Genomic DNA, 22872 nt, shown 5'->3' with positions numbered 1-22872 from the left:
AAGGGGAAATAACGAGGCGAGAATAATGCGTGAGTGAAGTGAGCCAGTGAGGGAGTCTCGGTAATGAGTCTGGATGAGCGGGGCGGAGACCAGGAGTAAGAGGCGGAGGAGGAAAGATGTGAGTGCAACAATACACTTGAATGAGCCGAATGAATGCGTGAGTTTTGTTAGTGAATATCAATAAATTCGTAAAAAGGTGTTTGGGAATACATATAAAGTAAGTGTTAGAATGCACTCAAAGAAACGGTCTGAACACTATTACTGCATGAGGTAAGAGAGTCAAATGGAAAGCGGACAATAGGGAAAAGAATAAAAAGAGATAGATGAAGAGCCACAACAAATACGTACTCCTGATTTACCGAGAACTTCACATATAATAAAGTCTAAAATATTAAAGGGAACATATAGTGAGGAAGCAATTAATGCCTCTACTAGCGACAGAATGCCACTTTTTACTACATATGAGTAACCCTAAAGCGACCCATCAAAATTTTAACTCTAGGCACTGAAGGACTTTATCGCTCTTGTTCTTAACCCTGTCTCTCCAAGTTACACGTTTTGCACTAGATGATTGTTGAAAGAACCTACAACAATCATAACATGAACCCCTTCAGTATCATGTCGCGTTTTTATATTCATTCTGCTTACTATTTGGCGATTTTATACAACTCTAAAAACTCATGCTGGGATTAGAATAATAAAGACTCTGGCGATTAATCTTCGGACCTCCATAGACTCTTCCTTACGCAGATTAAATCGTCTAATCATACCTAAAACCTAAGGTAAAAGATGCTTCCTGGTACTGAAGGGGTTAATATGAAAGATGCAAAAAATTTAAAAAACTACGGTAAAGTGGCAGAGACAATAAACCTGATAGGAAAAGGAAGACAACAGTGGGAGTACAGTAGTGGCGATGAAGTGAAAGTAAGCAGTGAAGGAAAAGGGTACGGATGGTGGTGAAGGGGAAGATGTGATGGTCGTGGTAATGGTGGAGGAGCAAATGAGAGAGTGGTAAGGGGGCTGAGAGGGATGGGGAAGGTGAACAGACTGGACTGCTGGTGTAGAAAGCAAGGTGGTGGAGGTGGTGGTGGTGGTGGAGGGGTCAGCTGGGCGGCGCAGTGTTTAGTCTTCACTGCATCTCACTCTATCACGCCCTGTCCCTCCCTCGCCGCCGCGCTCACCCGCCCACCCATGAGGCTTCGCACTCTCCCGTCCCGCGGTCTGCAAGGAGCAAGATGACGATGAAAAGAAAATAGATAAGTAAACAAAAGGCAGAGTAAATTATATGGAAGAATCCGGACTAACAATGAGGGAACATGAGAAGGACGCCAAGTTCAGTCGGTGTACGTACTGTTGGTGGGTTTTGGTGGAAGCTTCGTGGGAAAATACGAGTCTTGAGCCTTCGTCCCGAGACCCGAGGCTGCTCACTCTGTACGGTTGGCACGCCTGGTGAATGTAGGAAGCTTCAAGAAATACATTGATTTGCTTAGCTATATAATGCAGTATTGTTGTTTGTCGGTATATTTGCATCATACACGAATTGCATATGTTCAAAAGTGAATATACATTGAGATAAAGATGTTACACGATGATTCTTTCTTAGCCATAAAAGCAGAGATGATAGATATAGAAGAATAGCAAATACGAGATGTGTGTTGGCCTGTGTCGAGAGTATCTGGTAAACTACATACAATTACCACTAAACTTCATACAAGAGAACAAGATATAATTAAGTAATACATAAGACAGAGAAATACTCCGTACTTACTAAGGTGACCGAGTTATTTATGACGACGGACATCTGCCTGTGTCCTGTCACTCATTTCATTTGTGTTCTTGACTGAGTGAACACAATAATCCACGCCAGTTTTAAACATAACCAAGCTTGTTTGATCATAATGGACTATACATTTATGACCAGTATTTTCTAATTAAGCTGAGATGGATTATTGTGAAGCATCCATTTGGTTGACTCCCTAGTATGGTTCAATTCACTAATGCTACTACTTGAGTGAAGGCGGATTGAGGTACCCCATATATATGCCAAGCCAGCATTGTACGGTATAGCATACAGTCACAAAAGGAACAATATTTTATCTATAGAAACATAATTCTTCTCTAAGGATAGCATACTAATACCAAAACCCCAGAGTGTGGAGTACATGAGAATGGTAGACATGATTTCATTTGTAGGGTTGGCACGCCTGCTGCGGAAAGAGGGCCTCACTTCAGCTGACAGTAGTGCGTTGGAGGTATTTCGCATTGTATCTCATGTCATCTGCGTCATACGGAAATGGAAATCATCACACGTAACGCAATAGCTTTACAGGATGCCTCGGGATGACAAGTAAGTGTTGTGGAAGGGTTATTGAGAAGCTGGGAGGTTATTTTTTGTGTAATTTCCACAGTGATTACTTTCCTTCGGGTTATGCAGTTTGAGTTATTGTCGTAACGTTTCTGTTTTGGTCAGTCATTCCATCCTTTCTCTATACATTAAGAATTCTGATCAGAAAAACGTGGAATTCCTCGCAATTGGATGCACAGTAACAACAGAATTAGACATAACGACAGAGCATATGGTAGTTATTGTATCATTAACATGATAGTTGAGTTGTTCTCATACTGGTATAATTATGAATTAAGGTTGGTACTGTTTAGTGTTGGAAGGATTTGAATGGGTTTGTTTGCGGTTTCGATTCGGGTTTATATGTTCTGTAAGTAGGTTTTGTCGGCGATGTGGTGCAGTACAGAGACACAGTCGCCTTTGGTTTTGGTGGGACACGGCCGTGATGGCTAGTTGGGTGTGGTACAAGCTGGGTGATGGGTAGGAGAGAATTCATCGGCCGATGGTAAGATTTAATTGTTTGTTATTATGTTGATTGATGATTGTTACGTACGCGCTAGGGATACTTTGCTGTGATGATTGATGAGTGTTATGTTCACGTGTTTAGTTATGTTAGTGTTAAGTGGTAGTGATAAGTGGTTTCGACATGTTTGTAATTGCAGGCGATCGTTTCATGGCTGTGCATTCTTACTGATTACTTGGCTGGGGGTGCAGTGTGCTGGACTTGTACTGTGTGGAGCCAATGGAGTGAGTAACGATTATGTTCGTATGTATTCTGGGACTGATGAGAAATGTATTATGGTGTTACATGTGCTGTGGATAAATGTGTCAACGCTGATGTTAGGAGTTGTGTGGGTTATTCATTTGCGTGTCTTTTTGTTGTTGTTTAGGATAGGGTATTTCTGATGTGGCATGTCTTTACTTAGTAGCATATGTTTGCAGGTTGAAACTTTCAATAAAGTGTTACAACACGTGGTTTCCAGTGCTACCCCGAGCCAATCACAGTACAGTTATTACCAGTCATAGTCCGGTCCGCAAGTTTTTGTGTCAGCTGTGTGGCGCTCCTCTCGTCCAGTCAATGTAGTGGTGAAGGAGTGCACAGTACGGAGGGAGGTCACGGCACATGGCTAGAAGCAGCAGCAGCAGCAGCAGCAGAAGGAAGGTGAGAAATGTAGAGAGAGAGAGAGAGAGAGAGAGAGAGAGAGAGAGAGAGAGAGAGAGAGAGAGAATTTGGTAATGTTAGTTAGCAATTAAATAGAAGTTATGTTATTCTCGTGAGTCATGACGCTAAGAAATAAGACCACAAACAATTAAGTGCACCCGTTTTGCGTTCCTAGACTTGCTCCCGAAATTTCACGACGATTGGTCTGCAATTGGAATAACACTCAATTTTAAAAGAAGTAAATCAATACTTATGACTTGGTTAACTAGACTTTCCTCGCCAGTTCTTCCCTATTTTCCCACCTCAACGGAAACTATTTATCTTGGACATTTTCTAAAGTGTGAAAGAAAAAAGTCATCTAAATAATGACCACGTTCTCCTGAGGCCAGCACGAGCAGCTAGTCATGCAGCCACGCGTGTCGCTCGTCGCCTGGCGGGAACAAAGCGGCCAAGGAAGGAAAGCGCTCACCTTCATTTCTAAAGGCGGGGTTTGAGACGGTGCTCAGGCCCACTTCGTGTTTGCTGGGACCAAATAAAGCGTAATAAACTAATATAAAGACCATTCACTTATATATTCTTGTATTTACCGGGAGGATAATTTAGAATATATCCGCATTGAGTCTTCCTCCTCCCTCCCATGGGCTGAACAAACAGGTGGCGAGTCTTTGTACACACGCGGAAGAAAGTCAGGCATTTTCGTGGCAAGAATACTTTAGTGGAGGAAAGGAAGGAACAAAGGCACATCGTCGCTCTCAGGCAAGACGCTTCCTGGCGGCCGCTGAATCTTGTGTGTGAATGAGTCTCGATTCACTCCGCCGCGTGCTTGCTGTTCTGCGGTCGATTGAGTGGTGATTTCTCCCCCAGTTTATTTCACCACCTACTTCTCCAGTTTATTTCACCACCTACTTCTCCAGTTTTTCCTTACCTGCTTCTCCAGTTTATTTCCTTACCTCCTACTCCTCCAGTTTATTTCCCTACCTCCTACTCCTCCAGTTTATTTCCCTACCTCCTACTCCTCCAGTTTATTTCCTTACCACCTACTTCTCCAGTTTATTTCCCTACCTCCTACTCCTCCAGTTTATTTCCCTACCTCCTGCTCCCCTAGTTTATTTCCCTACCTCCTACTACTCCAGTTTATTTCCCTACCACATGCTCCTCCAGTTTATTTCCCTACCTCCTACTCCTCCAGTTTATTTCCCTACCTCCTACTACTCCAGTTTATTTCCCTACCTCCTACTCCTCCAGTTTATTTCCCTACCTCCTACTCCTCCAGTTTATTTCCCTACCTCCTACTCCTCCAGTTTATTTCACCACCTACTCCTCCAGTTTATTTCCCTACCTCCTACTCCTCCAGTTTATTTCCTTACCACCTACTCCTCCAGTTTATTTCCTTACCACCTACTCCTCCAGTTTATTTCCCTACCTCCTACTCCTCCAGTTTATTTCCCTACCACCTGCTCCTCCAGTTTATTTCCCTACCTCCTCCTACTCCAGTTTATTTCCCTACCTCCTACTCCTCCAGTTTATTTCCCTACCTCCTACTCCTCCAGTTTATTTCCCTACCTCCTGCTCCTCCAGTTTATTTCCCTACCTCCTGCTCCCCTAGTTTATTTCCCTACCTCCTGCTCCCCTAGTTTATTTCCCTACCTCCTACTCCAGTTTATTTCCCTACCACCTACTCCAGTTTATTTCCCTACCACCTACTCCTCCGGTTTATTTCCCTACCTCCCACTCCTCCAGTTTATTTCCTTACCACCTACTCCAGTTTATTTCCTTACCACCTACTCCAGTTTATTTCCTTACCATCTACTCCAGTTTATTTCCTTACCATCTACTCCAGTTTATTTCCCTACCACCTACTCCTCCAGTTTATTTCCCTACCTACTCCTCCAGTTTATTTCCCTACCTGCTCCCCCTCCGGTTTATTTCCCTACCTACTCTCCCCCTCCGGTTTATTTCCCTACCTACTCTCCCCCCTCCGGTTTATTTCCTACCTACTCTCCCCCCTCCGGTTTATTTCCTACCTACTCTCCTCCGGTTTATTTCCTACCTACTCTCCCCTCCGGTTTATTTCACCTACCTACTCTCCTCCGGTTTATTTCCTACCTACTTACTCCCCTCCGGTTTATTTCCCTACCTACCTACTCCCCTCCGGTTTATTTCCTACCTACCTACTCCCTCCGGTTTATTTCCTACCTACCTACTCCCCTCCGGTTTATTTCCTACCTACCTACTCCCTCCGGTTTATTTCCCTACCTACCTACTCCCCCTCCGGTTTATTTCCCTACCTACCTACTCCCCCTCCGGTTTATTTCCCTACCTACCTACTCCCCCTCCGGTTTATTTCCCTACCTACCTACTCCCTCCGGTTTATTTCCTACCTACCTACTCCCTCCGGTTTATTTCCTACCTACCTACTCCTCCGGTTTATTTCCTACCTACCTACTCCCTCCGGTTTATTTCCTACCTACCTACTCTCCCTCCGGTTTATTTCCTACCTACCTACTCCCCCTCCGGTTTATTTCCCTACCTACCTACTCTCCCCCTCCGGTTTATTTCCCTACCTACCTACTCTCCCCCTCCGGTTTATTTCCCTACCTACCTACTCTCCCTCCGGTTTATTTCCCTACCTACCTCTCCCCTCCGGTTTATTTCCCTACCTACCTACTCTCCCCCTCCGGTTTATTTCCCTACCTACTCTCCCCCTCCGGTTTATTTCCCTACCTACTCTCCCCCCTCCGGTTTATTTCACCACCTACTCTCCCCCTCCGGTTTATTTCACCCCCCTACCTACTCTCCCCCTCCGGTTTATTTCCCTACCTACTTACTCCCCCTCCGGTTTATTTCCCTACCTACTTACTCCCCCTCCGGTTTATTTCCTACCTACTTACTCCCCTCCGGTTTATTTCCTACCTACCTACTCCCCTCCGGTTTATTTCCTACCTACCTACTCCCCCTCCGGTTTATTTCCCTACCTACCTACTCCCCCTCCGGTTTATTTCCCTACCTACCTACTCCCCCTCCGGTTTATTTCCCTACCTACTCTCCCCTCCGGTTTATTTCCTACCTACTCTCCCTCCGGTTTATTTCCCTACCTACTCTCCCCCTCCGGTTTATTTCCCTACCTACTCTCCCACTCCTCCGGTTTATTTCCCTACCTACTCTCCCACTCCTCCGGTTTATTTCCCTACCTACTCTTCCCACTCCTCCGGTTTATTTCCCTACCTACTCTTCCCTCCTCCGGTTTATTTCCTACCTACTCTTCCCACTCCTCCGGTTTATTTCCCTACCTACTCTTCCCTCCTCCGGTTTATTTCCTACCTACTCTTCCCTCCTCCGGTTTATTTCCCTACCTACTCTTCCCCTCCTCCGGTTTATTTCCCTACCTACTCTTCCCACTCCTCCGGTTTATTTCCCTACCTACTCTTCCCACTCCTCCGGTTTATTTCCCTACCTACTCTTCCCACTCCTCCGGTTTATTTCCCTACCTACTCTTCCCACTCCTCCGGTTTATTTCCTACCTACTCTTCCCTCCTCCGGTTTATTTCCTACCTACTCTTCCCTCCTCCGGTTTATTTCCCTACCTACTCTTCCCACTCCTCCGGTTTATTTCCCTACCTACTCTTCCCACTCCTCCGGTTTATTTACCTACCTACTCTTCCCACTCCTCCGGTTTATTTACCTACCTACTCTTCCCACTCCTCCGGTTTATTTCCCCACCTACTCTTCCCCTCCTCCGGTTTATTTCCCACCTACTCTTCCCCTCCTCCGGTTTATTTCCCACCTACTCTTCCCACTCCTCCGGTTTATTTCCCCACCTACTCTTCCCACTCCTCCGGTTTATTTCCCCACCTACTCTTCCCACTCCTCCGGTTTATTTCCCCACCTACTCTTCCCACTCCTCCGGTTTATTTCCCCACCGAATTGGTTGTTTAACTTTCTTGTATTGATATTTTCCTTATATGCATGATTTCTTCCCCTCTAGTTGCAATTTTGTGATCGATTGTCATTTTTTTACTCTTCGTGCTTCAGTAACTACCGGCTTTTCTTTTTTTTTTCAAGACAGATTTAAATTCATCGCGTTCTTGAATTTCTCCCAAGAACTTCTCCATCCTGTGCTTGCAGTTTTCCGGCCCATTAAGTGATCCGTTTTCGTTCCCTTTTTTTTTTTTTTTTTTTTTTTGTTATTCGCTACCGGATTGGAAGTCTTGCTCCACGCGGTCACTTTTCTTCTTTCTTTTATCGAGGCTATGCTCTATTAAACATTAACTTAGATTTTTTCTTATTTCACTTCATTCGTTTATATTTAATTTCATCCGTGTTAAATTTATAGTTTTGCTGCACAATCATCATTTACTTTACTTATTTATCATTTACTTATTTAGTCTTTTTTGTAATCGAGGACGTGGTATAGTTGTTTTTTCCATTCATTAAAGGTTTTAAGTCTGTTTTTATGCAGGAGGGAAGCTAACCAAGGGTAACAAAATATTAAAAAGTCCCACATATAATTGGTTCCCTTATAGAGCGGTACAGAATTAGCCAGAATTAAGGAAAAATGTCTTGAAACCTTCTCTTCATTTGCTTTCATATTGAGTCGCTGAGGCGGCAAACACAAGCCCAGCCTGTAAGCTTAACCAAACGACCCAACTTGAGCGTGTGCGTTTCGTCGGTAATCTGTCTTTCATGATTTTATATATTTCACGATGTAACGAGACTGAAGATGGATGTTGCGCGGAGGGTGAGGCGGGTCGCTGTAATGGCGATATAAATATGATTGCTGCAACCATCCTTCTGTCATGGCCCTCGGAATTATTGTAATGGATGGCGGGAGTGGTGAGAGACTGCGATATGTGGGCAATGTGAATGAGTGGATGGAGTGAGTGGTGGCGTGTCGGTGGTGACTTAAGGTGTTACAGGCGGCAGGAGTGACGATCTTTTTGAGTTAGTGGGGTTAAGTCCTCGTGTTATTAATCGAGTCTTGTGATTTGGTGAGGCAAGTTTCAAAACGTGGTCATTATTCAGACTCCTTTTATTTCACACTTTAGAAAATGTTCAAGATAAAATGAAGACTATTTGGAGTTGGGGAAAAAAAAAAAAAAAATTGGCAGGAAAAGTGTAGTTAACCATAAGTATTGGTTTGTTTTTGTTCTTGATTGAATCTTGTGATTTACTGAGCAGTGAGGCAAGTGCTGGGTTCTGATGCACGTATAGCTGGTGTAGATGTTCATTTTTCGCTGTGGTTAAGGACTCGTTGTGCTATTAGGTTAAATAGTCATGTTTTTTGTGGGTGGGGGAAGAATTTGTGATGTAGATCCTTGGGAGAGGTTATCATAACTATTTCACTTCGTTCTTGCTTTTCTTACTTTATTTTCGCTTATCATACTTTTTTCATTTCCCGCTCCTACTGATGTAACTTTCCCATTCTATATTTTAATTTAGATTTTTTTTCATCCTTTCTTTCGTTTCCTTTTTTTTCCTTCATCTTCCATCCCACAGATAGACATTCTCGTCAATCGCGTCCCTCCTTCGTTCTTCTTCCTTTCTTAATTTTTTTTCTTACAACTAATACGGTTTTAGTTTTCTACACTCTCCTTCCCTTTCCATCTTTAACCAGTCAAACCATTCCTTCATTTCAGTCCCTTTCTCCTTTCCTCCCGTAACCAGAACCTCTCTCCTTCCCTCTTCCTTTCTCTCTCCTCTTCCATCTCCCTTTCCTTCCTCCTTTCCCTTTCCCTCTCCCATTCCATCTCCTCTTCCCCCTACCCTTTTTCTTTTTCCTTTCCATTTCCTTTCTCCTTCCCTCTTCCTTTCCTCTTTTCCTCTCGCCTTCCCCTCCCCTTTCTCTTCCCTCTCCCTTTCCTTCTCTTCCCTCGCCCCTTTCCTATCCCCTGTCCTATCTATCCTCTTCCCTCTCACATCCAGGCGACGCAACCCACGCCTCGCCTGCAAATGACCACCTGTCACATCTACACTCAACATATCAGTCAGACTTCCGGTAATTAGGAAAGCTGCGATGTCCACACGCCCTCATGAGTCCGCTCCTCTCAACCACACTCGCTCACTGTTCACGTCACCAAGTTGACTTTCATTCACGAGAAAGAGAGAATACAAACAATTAACCTATTCAATACTGAGACGCAGTTTTACCATGATTTTTGGATATGATTAGATAATTCTATTTGCATTAAAAAGGTTCAATGGAGGTCAGAAGATTAATGGCCAGAGTTTTTATTTTGATTCTCACAAGTTTTTGATGGTTTGAATTCCCAAAATAGTAACCAAAATGAATATGAAAACGCATCCTGGTACGGAAGAGGTTAGTCCCTTGAGTACCATGACGCGTTTCCATATTCATTCTGCTTACTATCTGGTGATTTTATGCAGTTTGAAATACTTAGTGGGAGAGTAAAATAGTGAGGACTCTGGCCATTAATCTTCTGCCCTCCATAAACCCTTCAGAAAGTCAATAAAAACGCCTAATCATGTCCAAAACGCACGGTAAAAATGCGTCCCAGTATTGAATAGGTTAATTGTTTATATTCTCTCGTGCATTTCCACACGTACATCTTTATTTTTTCTTTATTTGTAGCCACTTATCTTTCTTATCCGACTTTCTTCTGAGTTTCTCACCTCCCCACACTCACTATCTTATCTCAGTCTCCTTAATCCCATAACTCACTCTCTCATCCCAGTCTCTTGTTGCCCATGACTATTTTATCCCAGTCTCTCTCTCTCTCTCTCTCTCTCTCTCTCTCTCTCTCTCTCTCTCTCTCTCTCTCTCTCTCTCTCTCTCTCTCTCTCTCTCTCTCTCTCTCTCCTTACCTTCACTATCTAATCCCAGTCTTTTGCTTGCCACACACAATACCATTCCAGGCTCACTAATTTCTTGTCTGTTTTATATAACTTTTGTAGAATTTATATAATTGCTCACTTTACCTAAAATATTTCTCTGTAGTTGTCTAATGTAGAGAGAGAGAGAGAGAGAGAGAGAGAGAGAGAGAGAGAACCATATATCATCAGAGGGAAGAAGTGACACTAATCACAGCTCAAGAGAGGAAAGAGTACTTGAACAGGGAGAAGAGGAAACAGAATGGGAAACGAGAAGAGGAGAGAGAGAGAGAGAGAGAGAGAGAGAGAGAGAGAGAGAGAGAGAGAGAGAGAGAGAGAGAGAGAGAGAGACTCAGAGAGAGAAAAGAGTCGTTACCTAGAAAAGTGTCAGTCGAAATTGAGAGAAGTTAGCAGGTAGAAGTGTAAGAGGATGCAAAGAAATAAGTATCTTGATGTAGCTTATGTCCGTATTCAGAAACGCTTTGCGCTCTCACTACAACTATTTTCCAAGTCCACGGAGATGATTAGTGGGGTTTTAAGTGTTTCACCAGTTAATAATGCAGGAATCTTGTTAATCTGTCTCTAGAACAGTGGTTCTTAATCTTTTTTAGTGCCCGATATCTCGATATCTGAGAAAAAAATTTCGTACCCCCTTCAATATAAATACTATACTAACATGTAAAGGATTAATGATAAAAACCTTGCTGCGAAATTATTAGATTTTTTTTATTTCAAATGAAAAGTGTCAAGATACATGTTTCGCTTTCTCATGGTAAATATATGGGCCCCCTTGGGGGTACAGGAACCCCAGGTTAAGAACCACTGCTCTAGAACCGTAAAAATACCTTAAAAAAAAAGTGTAAATTTAAATAAATCCTTTTGAAATAGTGGAGGTGAAGCACAGAAGTGTTTTAGAATACAAGACTTCATGTAAACCAATAGAGACTGTAAACAAGTAAACAAAATGGAATGAATAGTCAGAGGGCGGGACGTCATGATTGGCTGCGTGCGTGGCGGGGAAGCGTCGGGGAAAAACTGGGTAATTGTCGTAATGGCGGGTAATTAGAGGTTCAGATGTGGCTCAGGACTCGGTGAAGCCTCGTAATGGCCGTATCACCTCCCTGCTGTAAGTCTTTTTTTCCTCCACACTCCGCCACTCCCCGCTGGTTCTCCCGGAGCTCCCACACTCTTGTCGGCTCAAGTTTTGCAGGGTGTGGATAGGATTGACACTGTAAAGGAATGTCAGATTGTGGTTTTAAAAGGTTAGTACGTCTGCTTCGTGGTGTTGCTTGGGTGTTACTGTTCTTATCTGGTGTTTTCTAGGTTATCTTTTTATCACGGTTTTAATCTGTTATTTTTATTTATTATTTTTTGCATTGTTATAGTGTGACGTGATTTGTTTATATTGGTACTACCTTCTGTGTGTCTTGCCAAGGTCTTGTTTCATATGTCTCTTTTCCTGAGATTCGCATTGTGTTTTTCCGATAATTTTCATACATTGCTTATTCTAGAACATGTACTTTACTAATAGTCGCTGTTGATAGTCATTCCCGCTGCATTCACGCTTTTATAATCTGACTTTTCGTTTCGTAACAGATTCCAGGTCTGTTTTAGGTTTTGATACTTTTTTTAGGTTTTCATTTTAGTTTGCACATCTCACTTTCTCGCTCAAAGTGTGCATTGGTTCTGAGTAATTGATTTGATTTTCGCATAGTTTCGGTTAGAGCATCTTTTGCCCTTCCATTTTTTTTTTTTTTTATATTACGAAAGCATTCCACTTGGTTCGTGTATAATAATGCGGTGGCGAGTTTCATTACGAGGGAGAACTATTCCGCATCAAACTTTCATGGAGTATTTTTGTGGGCACAGTTTACTTGGGTGTAATTTACCTAGAAGTCTCTTTATCCGCGAAGACTAGACAGCGAAGTCGAAACAAACATCATACGTCATGAAATGTGTCCGCGAGGTGCGCAAGTCTAGTATCCGTAAAGCCGCTGCCGACGTGACTCCCAGAACCTTCACACGCCCTCAGTCTGCCTCCCTCAGGATGACGCTCGGATTCCTCAAAGAAAGAAAATAAACACTCAGCGAAATACCTGAACCGAGTCTCCCATGTGTCGAGGCGGCGGCGGGGGGCGGAGGTGTGGGGGCCGCATACCTGTGTCCGGCGGTGTGTTGGGGGATTCTCGAGGACAATGGCGGGGTTATGTGATCTTGTTTAATTGCCGGGGACTTGCGTTTGATGTTCCGAGAGGCTGCGGGGTCCTGCGCTGGTTGGGTGGGAAGAGGGAACGTGGAGAGGAAAGTGAAGAGCAGGAGAGGAAATGTTCAGGGTCAGGAAAGGGAGAGGTGAAATGGTGTAAGGGAAAAGGTGTTGAGTGTTAACAAATTTAAACTCGCGTAAATGTAGAAGGGAACGACGAAGGAAGCGAGTGATCAGCCGCAGAAAGGACAGTTTCCGAGGATCAGGGAATTCAGAAAGGAGGAAAAGACAAATATATTTACGTAAATTGAGGTGGAACGAGAACTAGACGAAGGAAGCAAGGAAACAAATGTAAAAGACAGTTTCGAGAGTCAGGAAAGGAGGAACACAGGAAAGGGTAGTAATGCGAATTTGAAAGAAAAGGCATGCCTACTTAGGTATTTAATGGAAGGAAGCTGGAATAGGAGAAGCTTGTGGGTCTTTTAAATGTAAATAGCTAAATATGTTGTAGAAAGCAGATTATTTAGTAGTAAGGAGAGAAAATACTAGTCCCCTGGTCCCCTGGTGAAGTCGCTGTTTGACTCAAGGGAAGGAGCAGAGGACAGGCTGAAAACGTTAATGTCAAAGGCTCAACTCGCCTAAATGTCTTCGCATATTTGGAAAGAAAAATATGCTGAAGTATTAAGTCAGTGCTTTAAGATATAATTGGAAACTGTCTTAAATTTTCGCCTTGCACTCAAACAATAAAACGAGACGACGAAGAGCACGTAGGATAACCTGAAAAAAAAAAAAATTGGGTAAGAGGGACGCGTGGTGTACGTGTAACTCGTTGACCCATTTCTCGCCACGCAAAAAGCCTCTCTGTGCTTCGTTGTTTTCCTCGGGGATCATCGCGGCGGCGGCTCCTACCCCACCTCCTCTTCCTCCTCACTGTGTCGGTAAGAAGCGGCGACATGCTGGAATTAGCGGCTGCATCTCCTGGCCCTGGGATCCCTGAGGCTGCGACCCGCCACACCCACACCATCAGCAGCGGAGCCGTGGACACATTTCATGCTTAATTAAATCACCTAAAGGCTGCAGCGTCGCCTCTCGGCAGTGGTGAACGCTAGTAACATCTGCGGGTGGCGACTGCGGCTGCCGGTCCCCCAACCACCCGAGTCTAGTGTTAATATGATCTTCTTTGATGCAACTTCCAACCGCGTTCTGCCTGTTTGTTAGCCGGGTGATGGATCACGTGGGAGCCCCGCCTCCGATTCCCTTCCACACTGGCTCCGACCTTCGCCTGGCCAGTATTTTCGAACGACCAGCCACCCAGATCACCAGAGACCCTCACTTCCTTCTAGGGGAATGCTGGGGAAACCGTGTGTGCTAGGAATGCTCTGGGTTTCGGTCAGAGCGCGGAAGTAGTGGCGGCGTGGACACCGTAGCGGCGATCAGGATACGGACGAAGCCACTCAAAGCAATGGAAGGGAACCACTTGAAACATTTTTGCCCCGCTCTGTTATGTACGTATTTTGGAGCCCACGTATCGAGAAAATTTAATCTCCGGAATGTTAAGCAACCATTAAAATGATATAATGTTACTCGCCTCCACTTGGTGTGGCCGTAAGTGTTTTGTTTATTTGTGGTGGAGGCGAGGACACTTGTTGTCACTGGAGTGCTGAAAGAGGAGGAGGAAAAGGAGGAGGAGGAAGACTTGAAGGAGGGCAAGACGAGGGAGGAGAGAAGGCACACTGCATTTCGACATTTCACGTAATCAATACAGTTCCTTCAGGCGAGTATTGATGACGTCACGGATATTGGTGACGTCACAGGCTATTGGTGCTCGGATACACACACACACACACACACACACACACACACACACACACACACACACACACACACACACACACACACACACACACACACGTAATTGCTTTTGTCTTAATTCTACACTTTAGAAATTTTGTTCCTCGCGCATAGGTCGATAGATATAGATAGGCCGCTGGTAGCAAAGCAGATAGATAGCTAGATAGAGTAAATCCGTGAGATGCTGAAGTCTTTTATCTATTCTATCATTACACTGAGGAGCCGCCGTGCCACGCTCAGCCCCAGGTGTGACTCTGTCGGAATGCCCATGTTATCAGGTAATCACTGCCAGGTGCTATCTCGGACACCTGCAACCCGGACAGACAGTAGGAGACAGGTAACCTTGAGTGGCCGGATGTGACTGATGACTCAAACACGCCCGACTAAACGCCTTCAAGACTCGAGGTACCAATGCAAGGTTGTGGTGTTTACTCCTGTGCTTCATTTTTTTACAACGGAGCTGTGCTCCATACTTTAATTGTAAAGTCTGAGCATATAAATAAATTCAATTCAATAACATTACTGGTTTGTTGCGTTAGGTAAGTTTTGTATGAGCATTGATTAGCAAGCCAGTAATTGTTGCTGCCTTTGTACTTTGCATTTAGAGTTTTTGCACGGTGTTAAGAGTCCAAGGCTTCAAGCTTAGGTCCGTTTAATGCGTTTATCACTTATTTTACTTTTTTTTGCTACCTGGAAATCGGCAGAAAGAGTATTAGCACGTTAATGTTTATCCCCCTACTATAATAATAGGAGTGTGGGTGTGGGTGATATTACATACAGATACTTACCTTCATGTGAACAATATTAAAAGAACAATAATCCTTCAGCTAGTTAGTCTTTTTAGTGAAGGAAGGCAAGGCAGACAGCAATACATAGTCGAAATGAGAAGTGTCGGTAGAGGTGACCTGAAACAGACAGAGCTGAGAGATGAGTGGAGGACGTTATGGAGGTGCCTTATTCTTGAAGTCATAGATAATGAGACTAAACCTTATCAATCCCATCAATACTGGGACGCATTTCTACCACTAGTCATGTTACTGAAGAGGTTAATGTATCTTGAGCTTGTGCAGTGATGTTAATTAGTGAGAGGCGTGACAAAAGGAGCTGGTGTGGCCCGGTAGAGGTCAGCGGTGCGGGGGTTGACGGGGGTTGAGGGTTACTCGTGGGACGGGACCCAGGCAAGTGGTTGTGAAGGTGTGGGAGAACGTTGGAGGGGATTTGTAAGGGGGGATGATGAGGGGGTTAGTATTTGCCTCGTCCGGGGAAAGCCTTGGCCCATGGAGGTGTTGAACCCAACTGGAGGAAGCTGAAGCCTGCCAGGGAGCGGCTTACTGAGGAGTGATAGCGGCCGCTTTGGTGATGTCACGGCTAGAATTAATTAAGTTCAAGCCGGTCTTTTATTCCTCCTCCTCCTCCTCCTCCTCCTCCTCCTCCTCCTCCTCCTCCTCTTCTCATGCAAGTAAGTATCACGGTCTGTGTTCGTCTAGAGGTGACTCGTGGTATGGAGGACTAATGTTCAGAAAAAAAAAATATATATATATAGAAAAAAAAAACTCGGAACAAAACAGATAAATTATAACCCAATAACTGACTTCCTATTTTGAGTTTGAAAAATTTTCCACCACCATTTTTCCAGTGACACCTTATCTTTTTTTTTTTTCAATATGTAGGAGTATGCGAAATGGAAACTAAGTTGGGTTTAGAGACGATCTGAAAATAGTAATAGAAGCATCATCACTGCATTCAAACTCTCTCTCTCTCTCTCTCTCTCTCTCTCTCTCTCTCTCTCTCTCTCTCTCTCTCTCTCTCTCTCTCTCAACTGAATGTGATAAAGAAAAGTGCATAAAAGTGCCAGATAAGAAAAGAAGGGATTAGAGTGCCAGGGATGTGTGATTATAGTGCCACTCTTGATATAAGCACTAAGTTTTAATTCTTAAAGAAGATATAGAAGAGGAAAAGATTACTACTGGCTCCACACCTTCCGAAGTATGTAAAATAAGCAACGCATTTACTTGAAATTCTTAGTTTATTCTAGCCGTTAATTAAGCTGGAATTTGTAATTTTTGCGGTTTTTATTTATACATTTTTTTTTCGTTCCTCTGTGGTTAATTTTCGTCGCGTTCTATGAAAAATGTACAGACAGGCATACACACACACACACACACACACACACACACACACACACACACACACACACACACACACACACACACACACACACACACACACACACACACACACACACTCACGGCCCGGTAGCTTTACAAGCCAGAGGGCCGGGGTTCGATTCCTCGGCCGGGTGGAGATATTTGGGTGTCCCCTTTCACGTGCAGCCCCTGTTCACCTAGCAGTGAGTAAGTACGGGATGTAAATCGAGGAGTTGTGACCTTGTTGTCCCGGTGTGTGGTGTGTGCCTGGTCTCAGGCCTATCCCAAGATCGGAAATAATGAGCTCTGAGCTCGTTCCGTAGGGTAACGTCTGGCTGTCTCGTCAGAAACTGCAGCAGATCAAACAGTGAATTACACACACACACACACACACACACACACACACACACACACACACACACACACACACACACACACACACACACACACACACACACACACACACACACACATCCTATGACTTGACCACTAAAGAGGAAAGTTTCAAGACCTTTATCCCTTTCTTTTCGCTTCGCTAACTCCTCTGAACCTGTTCGGGAACTGGCAAATAAGTGGGTTTTTCTTTATTTTTGTTGCACTGTGCCAGCTTTCCCCTCTTACACACACACACACACACACACACACACACACACACACACACACACACACACACACACACACACACACACACACACACACACACACGGTAAACAGAGAACTGAAGTATCGGGGGTCTTGGCGATAAGTGTGGCAGTGGTGTGCGTACGTGTGAGTGTCCTGGGAGTTGGGGGGAGGGGGTGTGGAAGGGGAGCTATGGCTGTGGGTAATTTATCTCCCTCGGTGACAAAGAGCAAGATAATAGACTCGGTATGGGCAGTATCCTGTCGGGAAGTGATACTGATGAGCCGTGTTCCTCGTGTGAGTCTTGGTGGCGACCTGACGGACCTGGAGTGGGTGGTCGGCGCGCTCTCTCTCCCCCGCTGCAGTGTCCCGCCTGTTTCCGTCCCGCCGCCCTGTGTTCGTCATCAGTCTTAGGCTCGTATTCAGAAACACTTGACTCTCACCATATTTTCCAAGGCCATATAAATGATTAGCGGGGTTTTCAAGATTGTTTTTCCGGTTGATAATGTAGAAATCTTGTCCCTCTGCCTCTACAGACATAAGAACTCGTGTGAATTTAGATAAAGCGGTTTGAAATAGTGGAGGTGAAGCACAGAAGTGTTTGGGAATATGAGCTGTACTACCGTGGAATTGTGCTCTTGTTTGTGTATGTGTCACTTGGTTAGGTTTTGTCTCGGTTATATCTTTGTGTTTTGCCTTATTTTTTGTGTGCGTGTGTGTATCTTATTCTTTATTTTTTTTTTCCTTCTGTTTTATCCTCGTATATAATAATTTCAATATTGCCCGAGAGAGTTGGGGATTTTCCTTGTGATTATGTTACGGGATTATGCACATTTTTGTGTATTGGTGTGGTGTAACTTCGCTGCTGATAATTTTAGCTTTCGTAATATATTTAAATTTTCTCGGCTATAAACTCGTGACATTTCGTATCATTGTGGCAAGAATTTACTTTCCTCTTAAGGTGACAGTTCAGTAACAAAGTTTTCTCCAAGATTAGAGTGGTATAAGAGGAGAGAGGAGTAGTGAGGAGAGGAAGGCAGAGAGGGGAGCGAGGGGAGGGAGGGGAAGAGGGAGGGGTCGTGTTGAGGTGTCAGTCAAAGTGCTCAGGTGGGATTATTCTGTATAACTCCGATAAGCAGTAATGAATCACTCCTCCTTTGTCCTCACCGCCACTTCCCGCCGCCACTCACCCGTCACCACCACCACCACTACCATCATCACAACCACTGCTACTACCACCATCATAACTATCACTATTTCTACTATTTTCTATCACTACCACCATCACCACCACTGCTACTACCACCACCATCATTATTACTATTGTCGCCACTTGCCACCAATACCACTACCTAGTATTACTCCCATCACTCTCACCACTCACCTCCACCCAATATTGTCATCATTAATACCAGCACCACTATCATCAGCACCCCCATCACCAGTCGCCACATACTATCATTATTACCAGTCATCAGCGGCATCATTTTTACTATTATCTCTTGTATCACCACCACTACTACCACCACTGCTACTGCTACTACTGTTATTGCCTCTATTATGACTATTATTATCACCAGTCATCACCACAATAACCAGTACCACTCTTACTTTCACCTCCAATACATCATTCACCACCACAACATCAATCACTTACTGCTATACCATTTCCATCATCACTATCACTTGCATAACCACCACCACCTCCACCACAACAATCACCACCACCACTGATTCTACTACAGGTATAACATTGCTTTCGAAACTAATTACCTTTAACCTGTTAGTATTATAAATTGAAAAAGTATCCTTAACCTCATCAGTACTGAGATGGATTTGAGTTTTGGGTATGATTAGACGATTTTATTTGCATTAGGAAGGGTCTATGGAGGTCAGAAGACTATAGGCCACCGTCTTCACCACTTCAATCTCCCATGTAAATTTCTGAAACTGTATAAAATCACCAAATAGTAACCAGAATGAATATGAAAAACACGTCATAGCACTGAAGGGGTTAAATAAACGTTCATTTCTTTCACTGGGTATCTTGATATTCTTTAAAGGAGTTATAAGAAGAAAGAGGTTTGTAGAGCAGACTGAAGGAATGGTGGGACTGATACCTATGGTTAAGGGAAGCTTGAGTTGTAGGGAGTCTCTTATCAGGCGATGGGGTCCCAAAACTTAGCTGTTATCACACTCAGACACAGACCCACACACACACACACCAGGAAAATTCATCTTATCATTGAGAAAACGTATCTTTGAATTAATGTATAAAACGAGAGAGAGAGAGTGTGTGTGTGTGTGCGCGTGCGCCTGTGGTGGTGGTGGTCAGCTCTTAATGATAAACCTCATTACTCATCTTTCTGTCAATGCTGCTCGCTTACGACCACCCTATTCCTCCTCCTCCTCCTCTTGGTAATTTTCCTTTTCGTGGTGATTTTCTTGTTATATCGTTTGTTTCCTTTTTTCATCTTGTGTTCCTGCATCCTTTTCATATTTTTCTGGTTCATCTTATATTCCCTTTCTTCCGTTTTTCCATCCTTTTTTCCTTTTACTTTTATTTTCTTCATTCCTGTCCTATTCCATGAAGCCACGTACGTTTTAGGTGTCTTTGCTTTTTATTGCATGTATGAACTGTATATTTGCTTCGTTGCTCGTATTTCTCTCTAGAACCTCGGCTCAACAGGCCTTTGTACACTAATTAATCAATGTTAATGTTAAATTATGTACTACATATGGGCCAATAAATGTATCAGTACCAGTACTCTCTCTCTCTCTCTCTCTCTCTCTCTCTCTCTCTCTCTCTCTCTCTCTCTCTCTGCCATTTCATCCTTCACCGGCCTTTTATCTAGTTATTTTCCCTTGCTTTCCCTCGTTATCCCTCCTATTATTCCTTCTCCCTTCTAATTATCTCATTCGTGACTTCATATTTCTTTCACCTTCGTCTATTTTCTCTCTCCTCTGGCTTCGTGCGTTCTTTTTCCCTATCTTTCTTATTCTATTCATTCCCCCTTTCCTCCTCGTTATCATCATTATCCTCATCAGCGTCTTTATAAATCAGGGGAAGAAGTTTTATCTCATGACCAGCTTCTGTCTTGACCTGATGTGACCTCGCCCGGCACGCGCTGACCAACCAAGAGTCATCCATCACCCCTACTCAGCCAACACTTCAATTAACCTCTCTCTTCATCCGTATCTATGGCTGTCCTGTTCTGATACATATATTAAGTAGATTGTGTGGTTGGAGGTCTTTGCTTCTCTCTCTGTTTTCTGTTTCGTTTTGTTTCGTTTGTTTGTTTTTGTTTCTCTGTATTTGCATCTCAGTCTGTCCCTATTTCTATCTCTACCTCTGCTCGCTCTTTAGTCTCTACTCTCTCTACTCTCTCTCTCTCTCTCTCTCTCTCTCTCTCTCTCTCTCTCTTTCTCTACTCTCTTTCTCTACTCTCTCTGTAACAGGCAAACACAGAACTAGTCAACCAAACCTACATACAAAATAAGATGGGCAAATTTATAGAAAATGTGCATAGAAGGTATTAGTGTGTGTGTGTGTGTGTGTGTGTGTGTGTGTGTGTGTGTGTGTAGGGGTATGGGCAGAGGAGCCAGCGGGAGGTGTAGGGGATGACAGGGTACGCATCTGCCACATCTCCCGGCCAATCCATCACTGCTTGGTGTCACAGGCTAGGGTCACGCTCGCCGCCCTCCCACGCCAGGCACGCACGCACGCACGCACACGCACACACGCACACATTAGCCTTCACGTGGATTAAGAGCTTGATTCGTTCCTCTTCCATGTTTTTTTTTTATTTCTCTCTCTCTCTCTCTCTCTCTCTCTCTCTCTCTCTCTCTCTCTCTCTCTCTCTCTCTCTCTCTCTCTCTCTCTCTCTCTCGTGCTTGAGGTACTTAATTTTCGCTTCTTCCATTTATTTCAATTTTCTTCTCTCAATTATAGTTTTTTTCTGGTTTTGTCTTGTGTTTACTTCAGTGTTTTCTTTTCTTATCCGTGTTTGGTGTTGTGTAGATGTTTTCTTTCCATCAAGAGGAATTACATGTATGACTTCCACTCTTTAATTTCCTGCATTCATATTTCTTCTTTCCTACCATTCCTGCATTCATTCACTCTTCTTTCTCTTCCTGTCATTCATACTAGTTTTTTTTCCTTTGTTTCCTTAACTTTCCCAGAGATTAGTATGATTTCCTCTTTAATTTCCGGTCTCTACATCCTTCTCATTTTCTTTTGTTCATCTTGGCTCTATGTAGTGTATTTCCTCTCTTCCTTTAATTTTCCACCCTCTTTTCCATTTCCCTGCCTCCCTCCTCCCCCTGCCTGCCTTGCATACTGGGAGGGGGCGCCATTGACAGCACACGATGGATTGGGGACTTGTTTTTCCCTCAGTCGGGGAGAATGTGGGAGCCTGCCACTGTACTACATCCCTTCTCACTGCCACCCTCCCTTCCTCTCTTCCTCCCTCCCTTCCTCTCTTCCTCCCTCCCTCAGTCACGCCCCGCCCTGTGTGATGCTGGCTGAGTGGTGCCTGAGTGCTATCTCCCCAACGCCTTTGTTTCTTGGTGTTTGTGGTGATGAGTGTGAATGTTTGTAGAAAAGGATGAATTAGAAACAGTAGATTGTTGTGCTTAGTGATGGTGCAGAGTTAGTGTGAAAATGGTATGATGAGTGATTCAAAAGGATATTTTATTTATTTATTTATTTATTTATTTTCAGTTCACTTCCATCTCCCCAACGCCTTTGGTTTTGGAGTTTATGGTGATAAGTACGAAAGTTTGTAGAAAAGGATGAATTGGAAAGATTAGATTGTCGTGTTTTGTTAATGATGGTGTAAAAATGTGCGAAAATGGAATATTTGATTTCAAAAGGATAAATGATCAGGTTTTCTCCCCAACGCCTTTGTTTCTAGGAGTCTGTGGTGATGAGTGTGAAAGTTTGTAGAAAAGGATGAAATGGAAAGAGTAGACTGTCATGTTTAGTTAGTGATGGACTGATGGTATAGAATTAGTGTGCAAAAATAGAATGATGAGTGATTTCAAAAGGATATTCATGTGATTTTTTTTTTCAATTCAGTTTGTTTTGCTCTTGATCTTGAGTATTTGTGATCAGTGGCCGTCCTATACGTACATGTACATACATTTACTTTACCACATAGCGGCTCCTTTTCTTACATATTTTTATTCACGATGAATTCTTAATGAGGAAGTCTTGGCTACTTAAACTCTGACTGTGAAAGATATTATGAGACTCGTTCTTTTGTTTTAGTAACCTTCGACCACTGCACTGAGCAAAGCAAAGACTGCACTATATGGCTGAAACTACACCGTCACTCATTGTATTCTCAAAATTTTAATCTAAACTTGAATCGGAGCATTATATTGAGCTTACAACAGAACGCATAGCAGTCAAAAGATTAATGCATCATCCTATCATCTTAAAAAATCCTTAAATACATTTGACACTGCCCTTAAGTGACGACTCCTCTTACTATCTGTCCTGGTGATCTCTCTATTTTTACCTACAGACGTTGAAAATCTTTAAATACATCCATTATGCACTTTTTCTTAACTTACTTCTATTGCTTAATTCCTAGTTTCCTCCTTTTCACTTATTCTTCACTGACAAACTACCACATTTTTACCTACAAACCCTGAAAATCCATAAATACATTCACTATACTCTTTGCTTAACTTACTTTTATTGCTAACT

At 43.4% G+C, this 22872-nt stretch overlaps 1 long non-coding RNA gene across 1 annotated transcript; it reads left to right on the top strand.

Moving 5' to 3' along the window:
• The first annotated feature begins 2759 nt into the window (after positions 1–2759).
• Positions 2760–22415, top strand: LOC123499145. The gene is made up of 4 exons (XR_006672888.1): positions 2760–2849; positions 3007–3091; positions 3287–3506; positions 21880–22415. It is a non-coding gene; the product is annotated as an uncharacterized LOC123499145 (long non-coding RNA).
• Positions 22416–22872: the final 457 nt, after the last annotated feature.

This window comes from Portunus trituberculatus, chromosome 49, assembly GCF_017591435.1.
Source record: "Portunus trituberculatus isolate SZX2019 chromosome 49, ASM1759143v1, whole genome shotgun sequence".
NCBI classification, from domain to species: domain Eukaryota; kingdom Metazoa; phylum Arthropoda; class Malacostraca; order Decapoda; family Portunidae; genus Portunus; species Portunus trituberculatus.
This window is presented reverse-complemented; position numbering and strand designations above follow the sequence as displayed.